The 14,193-nt window shown below is 42.4% G+C and overlaps 1 protein-coding gene across 3 annotated transcripts in view; it reads right to left on the reverse strand.

Moving 5' to 3' along the window:
• Positions 1 to 11,796, reverse strand: part of scaf1 (SR-related CTD-associated factor 1) — a 111,052-nt gene extending 99,256 nt beyond the window's left edge. Inside the window, exon 1 of one of the 3 annotated variants that reach the window (XM_034189597.1) lies at positions 11,744 to 11,796. The gene's annotated coding sequence lies outside the window, so the exon portion shown is untranslated. Of the gene's footprint in view, positions 1 to 11,603; positions 11,695 to 11,743 lie in introns of those variants that run through there. The other 2 variants (XM_034189596.1, XM_034189595.1) reach the window with 2 other exon arrangements.
• Positions 11,797 to 14,193: the final 2,397 nt, after the last annotated feature.

Here is a 14,193-nt window from a genome sequence, read left to right on the forward strand (position 1 = left end):
TACAGTAATTTGACAATGCAGGTCAAGATGAGAAATACTGCCACCTTGTGGTGCTCTGTATGTTTCGTTTTTCAGTTCAATAAACACATGCGAAACTTCAATACTTTTGAGGAGTCTTTTTCACTGTAATGCACTTTGGCATTCCTTCCTCTCCTTCTCCCTAACCCCCGTTGAGTAGAGTGTAACGATAGCCGATAAATAAGCCATTATTATTATTATTATTTTTAAAATGAATAAGATGTTCTTTTTTGGACCCTTAACCCTCTGGGGTCCGAGGGCATTTTTTGGACAGTTCACTCGCCTGGCATGAATGTTTTATTATTGCTGTTAACAGCTCTACCTGCATCCCACAATCAAGTTTTATGTCTCTTTTTTTCAGGATAACCTGTGCGTTCAGAATATATATATTTTTGTTGTTTACAATCAAAAATAGGCAAGGAAAAAAATAAAATGAAAAATAATTTTCCACACACATTTATTCAAAACACACAGCAAACTATAATAAACAACTGTTTTGACACTTTATAAAGATAATTTGAGGTCTTGTGTGAAAGACTGTACAACAAAAAGGTTCAAACAATAAGCACAAATGCACATTTTTAACAATATATACAAAATGATCTATGCGTTTTGTCTATTGATATGGTAAACAGTGCTTTACGCAGAGAAAGCAACAGAGTTATCCAGTAACATTCACATGCAAACTAGTGGAGCAATCCTGATAGTTACACACTCTTTGTCTGAGCATGTGAGATTGTCATCAGAGGGTCTCCATCTGCTCCTCTGCTTTCACTGATCACTGTACGTAATGGCGCAGGGCGCCCTGAGTATGTACTAATAGTATGTACTCATTGTAGCACCAGGGGGCTATTCAAACGGCTATTCAACATATCACTCCTGAAAACAATCTTTGGCTTTTCACGTGAGGGAAATCTGCCCGCACGTCATCACACAGCTTCTATGAGGAGTACAAAGATGGCTGGTGGCTGGCTCGAAAGTCAGCGGAGTTAACTTTTCAGCAAAAAAAAAAAAAAAAAAAAAAGTAAGTTTCTATCTCATATCATTCAAAAGTTATTTATAATTTAGTAAACCTTGGTCTTTGCCGTCATATAGAATGGCGTCAGCCCCAGAGGGTTAACAAAAAAGGTATGAGCTAAAAGCTGAAGCTTTGACCTCATATTGATTAACTTAATAACAGAGAAGAATTTTCAAGTTCTAAAAATGTAAAAATGCAACTGGAGCAGTTAGGGGGCTATTCAAATGGGCCAACTAGTAAGACATCACTCCTGAAAACGATCTTTGCCATATCACGTGAGGTAAATCTGCCATACGATCGAATGGATTTTGGAAAACCATGTGACGGAGAACCAATTCCGACTGGATACTTCACATTGCGCATGTCATCACACATCTTCTATGAGGAGTACCAAGATGGGCGACGGTGGATCAAAAGTCCGCAAAGTTAACTTTCAGCAAAAAAAAAAAAAAGTTTCTATCTCATATCATTAAAAAGTTATTTACAATTTAGTAAAGCTTGGTCCCAGCCGTTGTATACAACGGTGTCAACCCCAGAGGGTTAATGGCGAACGGCAGTAATTCCCAGAACCCTTCTGGACGACCAGTGAATCTAAATGTTTCAACCTCTTAGCAGTAAACGAAAGTTATTCATGCCAGAAATAAGGTCTACACAACGTGGGCTTAACAAAAAGTGTGACCGACGCAATGAGGCACATTTGACACATTACTACATAAACTGAGTTAATCAAACTGAGTTGAACTGAAACGGGAGAAATGTGGGGTGAATGTAATTGCAAAGTTATTGCGAACAACATCCTTATAAACTTACTTGTATGCGTTTGTCAGTTGATCAGTGCAGTGTGGCGGTGAACTACGGGGGCCGGTGATGAACACATTTAAGCAGGGGTGTAAGCAGCTCTCAGTTGAATGGAGTCAGAGCTCCATCTACTGGACAAACGGTGCAAGGACATTTTACATTGCCGACAACCATTATTTCAGTAACTGTTCTGTTTATGAGAAATTATCGGCGTTCTATCAGCAAAATTTCAGCCGATAGTGAGTACTTCGAAAAGGGCTTATACTGGCCGATAATATCGGCCGGCCAACCGATATATCTTACTTCTAGTGTTAAAACGGCCTCCATGCGAGAGGGTAGAGAGGCCAGAGGAACACCACATGTTATGAACTCCCTGTCTGCTGAGGGGCGCAGATGTTTGAGGGACTGGGCTGGAAAGTGCGCAGTCCTGTTTTGATGCAATGTGGGGTCGAGGCCCAGGCTGTTGACTCAAATTTGTAAAGGCGGCAAAGGCAGGCGTCTAAAGGATACGACTGCTGACATTGCAGTCAGTTTCCCCATCAGCTAAACCAGTCTTGCAATCCTGCGAACACAGCAAACCAGTGTGATAATATCATCCACTCTATGCGGGGATGGGTGAGCTGTCATCACCAGTGAGTCCACTGCTATGCCAATAAAAGCCACTTGTTGGCGTGTGGTCAAGGAGCTCTTTGGGAAATTCACAGACAGTTCAAGCTCCCGTGGTTCAGTAGGGTCCTTGTGTCATAGCCTGCTTGTTGCCGGCTCAGTGCACAGAGAAGCCAGTCGTCTAGATAAGGATGAATCCGCATCCCTTGAGCCTACAAAGGAAAGTGTTGCTGCCATGCACCTGGTGAACATATGGGGATCGAGGGTGAGTCCATAAGGAAGAACTCTGAACTGGTACGCCTGTCCCTTGAAGGCAAACTGGAGAACTGCCTGTGGTGAACAGACACCGGTATGTGGAAATAGGCATCCTTTAGGTCCACGCTGGTAAACCAGTCCCCCAGCTGAAGTGCCTGGAGAACTTAAGTTGTGAGGAGCATGCAAAAATGTAGGGCTGCAGCTATCGATTATTTTAGTAATCGAGTATTCTATCGATTATTCTGGCGATTAACCGAGTAATCGGATAAAAAGTACTTTTGCATTTTTAACAACATCAATAGTCCAGGGCTACCCCTAAGTAATGGCACAATGTCACTGCGTCATCACGGAGATTGTCAAATTTAGTGTATCCCTTTCTGTTTTCCTGGGTAATCATTTATTTTTTCACATCTTTACAAGTTGTGGATCTTTCCTGGTGTCAGGAGCTCAGCCAAAGTCTTGACATTTTGCTGAAATGGCGATGAGATGTGGCTTTCTGTTTTTTTTTGTTTACCCTAACTTGTAAAATTTAACCATTTTAAGTTTTTTTTTTTTTTTTTTAAGGTTGGTGAACTGGGTCCCTGCGTGACTTTTTTTTAAGGAAGTGACTAATCGCATGGCCACCGTGTCCATAACTCTCATTTGGCTATTCGCACGGCAAGACGCTGGTGGCAAAACTTGGAACTACTTGTATAACCAAACATACTGCATTAATTGAGAGTTGTGGACACGGCCACCGTTCGAATAGGGTCAGCCTTTTGCCACCAGAGTCTTGCCGTGCGAATACTGAAATGAGAGTTATGGACACGGCCGAATAAAAAAAAAAATCATCAAAATCGAAAAATATTAAAGGAGTTAAGACATCTTGAATGCAGTATGTTTGTTTATACAAGTAGTTCCAAGTTTTGCCACCAGAGTCTTGCCGTGCAAAAATTAAAAAGTGAAATGCTCAGTGCGTGTGTGAGCAAAACACAGAAGGAAGAGTAGACTTCTTCCAGAGACTTTTTGTCAGAGGTGGCTGGGACGGAGCTGTGCAGGCAGTGCTGAGCTGCTCACACCGGGCAGAGAGAGGCAGCCACCAGCCGCCACGGGAATAGCCACTCCCCACGTAGATCGGAGAGCAGGCAGCGGACGAAACTGTTTTGTTTTATAAACAAACACACTGCTTCACTTTAAATGTGCAGTAAACTATTTCAGATGATCAGCCTGGACCGTTTTTCATATAAAAGGCTTTATTTTACTCTGTGTCGCGTTGGAAAGCTGTAGCTTTTGTGCTAATTTGATTAGTGCTTACACGGCTCAGGCATGCTAGTCTTGTTCTGTTTATTTTTCTTGGGATGTTACAGTGCCACACACAGGCCAGGCATATGTACTACAAAGTTAAACAAAGCTTCGAGGCACAGAATTTGCCTCAAACATTTTTTGTAATCGAATTATTCGAGTTACTCGACTAAACACTTTCTTTGTTACTGGTTTAAATTTCTGAGGTCGAGAACAAGACAAAAGCTGCCATCCTTTTTTGGATTAAGAAAATAGATTAAATAGAATCCTCTTAAGTGATCAGAACTGTGGACTGGTTTTATGGCTCCTTTCTTCAGGAGCTCTAGAATTTCCTGCCTAAGAGCAAGAGATCTCTCTGGGTCTGTAACAGCTGTGACTTTCACAACATTGAACTTGGGGAGACGACAACTGAACTGAATATTGTAACTCCTGACCAATGCGGAAATCACCCATTGGTCCGAGACCAACTCCCGCCACTGGCTGAGCTGCGTGGGGGAGAAATGACCGGTGACGTCGTAGCGGGTGTCAAACCCAATTGCTGTGCTCCCATGATATTTTTGAGGGGTGAACATAACAGCTCTGTCCAGCCTGCCGATCATTTCTGTGCGATCTACCTGTAGGTGGCCGAAAGGTGTACTGCTGTGAGGGCTGACGCGGCAAACCCCGATCCCAGGGAGCATATCCATTAACAGGGTGGAAGGCACTTGCGGGCTTGGATTAGTACCTGGGAGTACGTTGCAATTCGGCAAATTGCTGAATTGCTGGCGAGACTTGTTAGCTTGAACAGCACGCTCCAGGGTATGTTGGGCCACATGGCCGAAAACCTGGCGCAGGCTGTGGACAGGGTGGACCTGCCAAGCTCTCATGACGTTGGCGAAGGCCAACATGTCGTGAAGTGAAACATCACTCAGGCTCTGTGTGTCAGTATCAGTCCCAGCATCCTGGAGAGATCATGAGAGAGCAAGGGCAAGTTTCCCAGATGACCAATTCAAGCTGCGGTGTCATGGCTCTTGGTAAGTAGGTCATCAGTGACCCGAAATTAAGGTCATGAGCAATGGGCCTCCTGTCGGGCAGCATTAGCGGGCGCTACAACCAGGCTACTAACCACACTGTCCACTGATGGCATGTTATCTAACCCAAACTGTCTTGCCTCAATCATAGCACACAGTGCCCTGCAGTCCTGTGGTACGTGGTTAAAGGATTTAGGATCAGACCAGCACTTATGCAACTTTTCAATATATGGTAAGGAGAGCGGAACACTGAAAGGTGGTTTCTGAGTGTCCCAATAAAGGCACTAGAAGGGGCAACCTCCGTGGGTGGAACATCAACACCCAACCGTGACAAGGCTACCTGTGTAAAGCCCCTTTCACACCGGGCCCACCTCGAGTTGCGTCATGCCGACACCACGTGGAAGCAACCCAGTGCCAAGACGATGTAGCTCAACGCCACAACAGTGTGAAGGACGCAAAGGACGAGGCAAATCAGACGCCAAAAAGTAAACATGTTTAATTTTTTTCTGCGTCATGCACAGGACGCAGAAATTAATTGGTTTCAGCTCAAGTCAGAGCAATGCAACAGTACTCAACGTGACTGGAAGCCACACCCTCACAATACAACATTACCTGATGCCAATTTATGATTCTCTCTTTTAATCTACTCTTTTACTACAAAGCCACGCTGTTGTAACACATGCAGAATGTGGCTGGGCACTGTCTTGCTGAAATAAGCAGGGACGTCCCTGAAAAAGACGTTGCTTGGATGGCAGCATGTGTTGCTCCAAAACATAGATGTACCCTTTCAGCATTGATGGTGCCATCACAGTTATTATTTTACTTATGTAAGTTGCCCATGCCATGGGTACGAACACACCCCCATACCATCACAGATGCTGGCTTTTGAACTTTGCGCTGGTAACAATCTAGATGGTCTTTTTCCTCTTTTGTCCAGAGGACACGACTTCCATGATTTCCAAAACAATTTGAAACGTGGACTCATCAGACCACAGCACACTTTTCCACTTTGCATATGTTCATTTCAAATGAGATCGGGCCCAGAGAAGGCGGCGGCGTATCTGGATGTTGTTGATGTATGGCGTTCACTTTGCATGGTAGAGTTTTAACTTGCACTTGTAGATGTAGCGACGAACTGTGTTAACTGACAATGGTTTTCTGAAGTGTTCCTGAGCCCACGCAGTAAGATTCTTTACACAATGATGTCTGTTTTTAATGCAGTGCCGCCTGAGGGATCGAAGGTCACGGGCATTCAATGTTGGTTTTCGGCCTTGCTGCTAACGCGTAGAAAGTTCTCCAGATTCTCTGAATCTTCTGATTATATTATGGACTGTAGATGATGGAATCCCTAAATTCATTGCAATTGAACATTGAGAAACATTGTTCTTAAACTGCTGGACTATGTTTTCACTCAGTTGTTCACAAAGTGGTGATCCTCGCCCCATCTTTGCTTGTGAATGGCTGAGCCTTTTGGGGATGCTCCTTTTATACCCAATAATGACACTTACCTGTTTCCAATTAGGTGTTCTTTGAACATTCACCAACATTCCCAGTCTTTTGTTGCCCCGTCCAACTTTTTGAAATGTGTTGCAGACATCCATTTCAAAATGAGCAAATATTTGCACAAAAATAATAAAGCTTATTAGTTTGAACATTAAATATCTTGTCTTTGTGGTGTATTCAATTGAATATAGGTTAAAGAGGATTTGCAAATCATTGCATTCTGTTTTTATTTACATTTTACACAACGTCCCGACTTCATTGGAATTGGGGTTGTATTTTAATTATAAGTTATTTAATGTAAGAAAAAAAGCACAAGGATTTTCTTGAATAAACTACTGTGTATAAATTAGCAGTTGTGATGTTTCTGACACACATCTACACTGTTCTGTGTTTTGGCCTGATGCCTTGTTTCTTTTGGCTTTAAAGTAACAAAGATTTAAAAAAAAAAAAAAAAAAACAATGGCCTTACTTTACACAATTTGGGGCTCAAAATGCAGGTAATAGTGTTTCAGAGTGTTATAAATTTAAAAGTCTAGCGGGGGAAGCTCTCCCCTATCAGCAGCACTCAGCACAGAATTCACTGCAATGAGAATTTTAGGGGCTGTAAAAGAACTTTCCCCCAGCGCTCGGTGGGATGCATACTGCAGGAGAACTTTAGTGGCTGCAGAACCTTCGTGACTGCATATAACTTCCCCCAGTGCTTGGTGGGATGCACACTGCAGAAGAACTTTAGCGACTGCAGAACTTTAGTGACTGCAGATAACTTTCCCCCAGCGCTCGGTGGCATGCACATTGCAGGAGAACTTTAGCGGCTGCAGAACTTTCCCCCCAGTGTTCAGTGCCCTGCAGGAGAACTTTAGTGGCTGTACAAGAACTTCCCGCCCAAGAACTTTTCCAATACACACGATGATCCACAGAGAACCTTTGTGCACTGTCCCATGGAAAATGCACATCATGAGGAACGGAAAAAATGTAGGGCTGTAAAACAGTGTAAAACGATGGACAATTTTCTTTTCTTTCCTGCAATAACAAACGATAGGCTGGTAGGGAATTTAATCAGCAGAAAAGTCATGACCAACATCTTTAAATTGGGTTTGACTGAGGTTGATGAAAAAATTATGATTGTGTAGGTTGATTTTGGACCCGCTGAGGGTCCACAATCAGAAATGATCAGAAATGATAATTTCCCATTACACGCCCTTGGAAACAGCGTAACGGCCCAACTGCAGCCTAATTTTTCATGCAATGAGTTGTTACGCTATGTCAACACCTCAGTCTGATATTTTCCCATACAAACCTCGTGCTCAGTTAATAATCCTTTAGTATCAGCCCTGGAAAAGACCCATCAGTCACCCACTTATATGAACCAAAGATATTTCATGTTTTGTGTGACCAACTTGATTTCAACTGTTAGTATTCATCCATTCATGTATCTAGGCATGCAACACATTCCAAAAATTTGGGGGGGGGAGCAAATTAGGGCTAGTAATGAGGTTTAAAAAAGACGATATTCCAAATGGGTGATGTTAACAGGGGATTGTAGTCCTGATTTGGGAGAAAAGCAATACCCACAAAAGACTAAGTCTCTGAGGAACAAAGATGGGCAGAGGATCTCCAGTTTCTCAACAGAATATTATTGAAATGTTTAAAAACAATGTTCCTCAAAGAAAGATTGGGCAGGATTTGCATATTTCTCCCTCAACTAGGGCTGCCACAAACGACTATTTTGATAGTCGACTAGTCAATGATTATTTTTGCGATTAGTCGACTAGATGGATCATACGTAACTTCCTAAATTTAAGGCCTGCAGCATTTTCCGAGAAACGTCAGGGGATGAAAACATGAACATTTCCAAATCGGTGATTATTTCATAGACTTCATTTACATCAACCATTCAGAAATACAGTGTGGTAATTTATAGGAAATCTGTGTCAGGTAGGCAGTTCTCAAAAACTAAATGTCCATTCTGGAAGGAGACAAGTGAGGGAAGCCACCAAGACACAACTCTGGAAGAACTTTTGGCTTCTGTGAGTGGAGAAACTGGGAATAGTGCAACATTTTTATTTTATCTTCATTTTACATATAGTCTCAGCTTTTTCTGATTTGTGGTTGTTTCTGATGCATTTCTAAAATTACAGAACTGCTTTAAAGAAAAGTGCGAACATTTTATTGTATTTTAAAACTTTGTGGAGCAAATGCAAACACCAAACTAGAAAGAAGGAAAAAAAATACACAGATGTGCAGACAAACTTTGATATAAACTGAACAGAACAATGCAGGCTGATTTGACTCCCCATATTTTTTGTATATATAAATCTGAATAAAATAAGAGACAACTCACTTTGAAATAATTAAAACATAGCTGCAGCTTATAATAACTTTGAAAAATAACAAAAATCAGCAGCTTGTATTTTTATTCTGACTCCATTTTAGTGTGATGAAGTCATTTTTTAAAAGTTATTTTTTTCTCATCAGTCATGTTTTGTGCTTCAACACTACATTAAGCTTAAGACTGAACAAATAAATAGCTTTGGAAAATAACAGCTGTTAAAGTTCAGAGTTCTCACCTGCTTTTTGTGATCTGAACATCACTGCAGCTTCTCCACAGCAGGTTTTTTTTTTTTTTTTTTTTTTTACCCGTGTAGCTGTAATTTTTGCTCTGTTCATTTATTTATTCTCATTTTTAAGGATATTTAACTGTTTATTTCATCTCATGATCTCATAAATTCAGTATACAATGTGCACATGGTGTGAACAGGACGGTGCCGTCAGAACTGCACAAGTAGAGAAAGTGCAGAGAGAAGTAAAGGCAGCTCCACGGTTTGGTTTGTTTTGTTTTTTTAAGATGTTCTCTCAGGTTAAAATCCCCTCTCTCTGCTCCACGCTCGCTGTCTCACGTGCACTGACGGTTCTCAGCAGATTGTAACATCTCGTGCCTCCATTCAGGAATCTTCCTCCCCCCAACCCCTCCCTCGCAGTCTACAATCAGTTGACTCCGCACGCGCGCGCACACACACACACACACACACACACACACACACACACCCCGACAGCTCCTCGGTAAACTGCACATTTTAAACGGCTTTGAACAAGACGGCCACTGTTTTAATCGGCTGTCTTATCCAAATTTGAACGTCCAAATGACGGCAGGACGGCTCGCTGCCTAAAACTATGAATGTAGAGAAAAACAAAGACTTAAATAAAACAAACGACTCCGTTTTTAATTTAGTCGACGGTTTCAGCAGTCGACATAGTCGTGACTAGTCAACTAGTTGTGGCAGCCCTGCCCTCAAAACTGCATAATATCATTAAACAAATTCAAGGAATTTGGAGAAATTTCAGTCAGTAAAGTGCAAGGGGCAAGCCTTAACTGAACACCAGTGACCTCTGATCCTTCCGACAGCACTGCATCAAAAACTACCATTCATCAATAGCTGATATAACCACAATGGCAAGGGACTGCTTTGGGAAACTTTGACCAAGCACAACAATACAGAGTTACAGTCAGAAACACCATTTAAAGCTATACTGTGTAAAAACATCTCATGGCAACCTTGCCCAGAAGCAGCATTGACTTGAGAGGGTTCCACAGTATCTGGGTTGGACCATCACACACTAGAAATGTGTTGTGTGTTCAGCTCAACCAGTATTGCACATGTTTTTTGTAATCATCTGATGCCTTGTGCACCAGACCAAAGACAAAAGGGACCATACAGAATGTTATCAGCTACAAGTTCAAAAGCCAGGGTCTGTCATGGTCTGGGGTTGTATCAGTGCCCTTGGCAAAAAGTAATTTACACTCTGTGATGGCAGCATTAATGCAGAAAAGCACTGACATTTTACACCAACACATGATGCCTTCAAAATGATACCTTTTCTGTGGGCATCCGTGACCTTTTCAACAACACAGTGTAAAACCACTTTCTACACACATTACAAAGGCATGGCTGAAGCAGAAACTAGACTGAGCTGTCCTAGCCTGTCCCCAACAAAGAACGTGTGAAGAATTTTTAAACTAAAAATGCAATAACAACCCCGTAATGTTGCACACCTTAAGATGTGTATGCAGGAAGAATGAGACAAAATAACACCTGAAATGCTTCATTGCCTGGTGTCCTCAATGCCAAAACATCTTTTTAGGACAAGGAATGGCAACATTCCAAGCAGGCATATTAGGGGTGCAGCTGATCCAATACCAAGGTAAGTATTGGAAAATACCACATGGCCTTTCACAAGTCCAACTGCTGGACCAACCTGCATTTCAGATTCTGTGGTTGTTCTGCAGTACACTTCTGGTTCATGTTAACATGTTGATCATACATATGGCAGTACTGCATGTCCTTCCTCACCTAAGCTTTAACTCCACCTTCCACCATGATGAGCTTCATTCCACTAGCTTCCATGCGGTGCATATGAAAACACACTAACAACCCTTCAGAGAATTTATTTGTGTCATCTCGCCATCTACCCACGTACGTGATGGGCAATACTCCAAACAGCAGCAGCAACAGAAATAAACATTTAGAAAAGGATTTGTACACATCATGATCAGACAGATCAGAATAATTTCCTGTGATGCCATCAATGTGACATCCTGTACACACACTAGAATATGACAGCCATTCTGTTTTCTATTTTTCGATTTAGGTGCACTCTGGCTCTTTTAGTTTCAACATTAGAGAAAAATGTGGTTTTGGATCGTACTGTCATATCGTGATGTCACCATGACGCACGAGATGCATGACGTCACGCGGCCGGGGTTTCCATTGACAAAATCTTATGTTACTCCAGCCAGCGTCAAACTCTTCCAATGTTTAACACTTTTCATAAGGGAAGCGAAACACTCACTTCTGTTAGCTCTAACTTGTGTCATCGTTTGTGGATAACAATAAAAATGAATAGCTTATATTTCTGAGGGTGATTGAGGGGCTCGGCTAAACTGGCTAACAGCTTTATAACAGCACAAGATGTGTTATTTGTTCGCTATTTTAATCATTTCTCACCTCGAACAGTGTCTATTTAGAAGACGTTAGACAAATATTGATAACTATCAGCCAAGTTTCTATTTTATCGTCCAGTTAGCGAGCAAGAGCAGCTATGTGCTAAAGCGTTACCTTCAACCCGTCAATCTTCGGCCTCACATCAAATATCCTGCCTTTAGTATCAGTGAAATTATTTTTAAAAACTTAAATTAAACCTCAAAAGCGTGTTATATCATTTTGAAAGCACATCGACAGCTTTTTCAAAGGATCACCTTTTTATTTTTTTTCTTCTTCGTTCGGCTCCTCGTCTTCTTTCGGCCCTTCTTGTTCCTTTTGATTTGTGACGATTAGCATTTGGCTTGTTGGTACATTACCGCCACCTGCTGCCCCGGAGGGTGTTGGCAGGCCTGGCGGGGATAACTACTTTGGCACGACACCTGGACTTGCGCATGAGGATCGAACTGACGAACTTCTTTGCTCTGTGGCATATAAATCAATGAATGATGACACTTCAGAATCATACATCCCACTAAAGATCTTCTAAAAGGTCAATCTAGTTACACCCAGGAAAAAAACACACAAAGATACTCCATTTGACAGTAAAAAAAAATAAAAATAAATAATAACAAACATATTTTAATCATCACAATTCTTCACCTGAATCTGACACAATCCATGCCAAATGTGTCAGCTGTACAGAAATACTTGTGTTTCACCAAAAGATGGAACCAGTGACCAACTAATGACTCAGAAGACACACACATCCCAGTTCCCTTGGCTATGTGGAAAAATGGACTGAGCGCAGTCAGGCATCCTTCATCCTGCTTTAAGTGATTTTATATAACTGCTGAGTGGATCCTTGTCATTTGATTGGTGCTCACATGACATGACATGGATTATTCATCTCATTTGTCTCGGCCGGGCAGCGCTGTGAGGATTCTTTTCTTTGACTTCTCCTGCGCGTTCAACACCATCCAGCCGCGGCTCCTGAGGGACAAGCTGGCGATTGCAGGAGTGGACGAGGATCTGGCTGAGTGGGTCCTGGACTACCTCACAAACCGGCCCCAGTTTGTGAGGACCAAGAACTGCGTGTCTGACCTCCTGACCTGCAGTGTGGGGGCCCCCAGGGGACGGTCCTTGTGCCCTTCCTCTTCACTCTTTACACTGCAGACTTCAGACACAACACGGACAGCTGTGTCCTGCAGAAGTTCTCCGATGACTCCGCCCTCACTGGACTCATTATGGACGACGATGAAGTGGCGTACAGAGGACGCAGGACTTTTTGGACTGCTGTCAGAGGAACCACCTCCTCATCAATGTGGGGAAGACCAAGGAGATGGTGGTGGACTTCAGACGCCACCCCACTACACTCCCCCCAGTGAACATCCAGGGAAGGGACATTGAGAGCGTGGACTCATATAAGTACCTGGGTGTTCATCTGAACAACAAACTGGACTGGACTCACAACACAGGCGCACTTTACAGGAAGGGTCAGAGTCGCCTCTACCTCCTGAGGAGGCTGAGGTCTTTTGGAGTGAGGTGGCCACTCCTGAGGACCTTCTATGGCTCTGTGGTGGCTTCAGCCATCCTGTACAGTGTGGTCTGCTGGAGCAGCAGCATCACAGAGAGGGACTGGAAAAGACTGGATAAGATCATCAGGAAATCCTGCTCTGTCCTGGGCTGGCCTCTGGACTCTGTGCAGGAGGTGGGGGACAGGAGGGTCCTGGCTAAACTTACATCTATGCTGGACCACGAGTGTCACCCCCTGCAGGACGTTCTATCTGCTCTGGAGAGCAGTTTCAGTGACAGACTCATCCACCCTCACTGTGTGAGGGAGAGATTCCGTAGATCATTTCTCCCAGCTGCTGTCAGACTGTACAATGAACAATGCTAGTACTGTGGTAACCATAGCAACCAGGACAAATCATGTCATTACCTGCTGTATTTATTAGGTGCAATAATTTAACTTATGGTGCAAACTCAAGTCACCTTACCTACTATATTTTAACCTGTCCATATTGTAAATATCAGCGTAACTTACCGTACATTTCATGCTGAAGTCACTTTATCTCATCACTTTTATCTTATCTTAGCCTTTATTTGAAAAGGGACAATGTACAGAGACATTAAGCTCATAAAAACAAAGATGATCTGTACCAGATTATAGCTAAATAGCTAGCTGCAGTCCCCATTACATAATAAAATACAGTGAAAGAATACTCAATCAAACAATACCACACATACAGTCCGACACTGTCAGACACACACACCCCCACAACCGCTCCAACTTTCACACATGGGCGATTCCATGGCAACGGAACTACAATCTCAGCACACCTTCAATGGGGAGACAAAATATGGCCAGATTTTCCCGTCGTCGTAAGAACCACCCACATATACAATATAAATTATACATTTCAAGTCCTTATCTTTAAAAATAAATAAATAAATAAATAAATACATAATGACCTATTTAATATATCTATCATTTTATATCAGGACATAAATAACAAATAACCACTTCTACACAATAATATTAGTGCTGGCAGGTTTGGTTGTTCCCTAGCCACTGTTTAAGCTCTGCTGTGAAAGTGATATAGTTTGTCTGATGTTTTAATTCGTTTGGAAGATTATTCCATTCTTTTATGGCATTATAAGAAAAAGCAGTTTGTGCAAATGAAGTTTTGCGCTTTGGGATGGCACACTGCCCCCTGGTGGAGGC

Source organism: Thalassophryne amazonica, chromosome 16 (genome assembly GCF_902500255.1).
Source record: "Thalassophryne amazonica chromosome 16, fThaAma1.1, whole genome shotgun sequence".
In the NCBI taxonomy this organism is placed as follows: Eukaryota; Metazoa; Chordata; class Actinopteri; order Batrachoidiformes; family Batrachoididae; genus Thalassophryne; species Thalassophryne amazonica.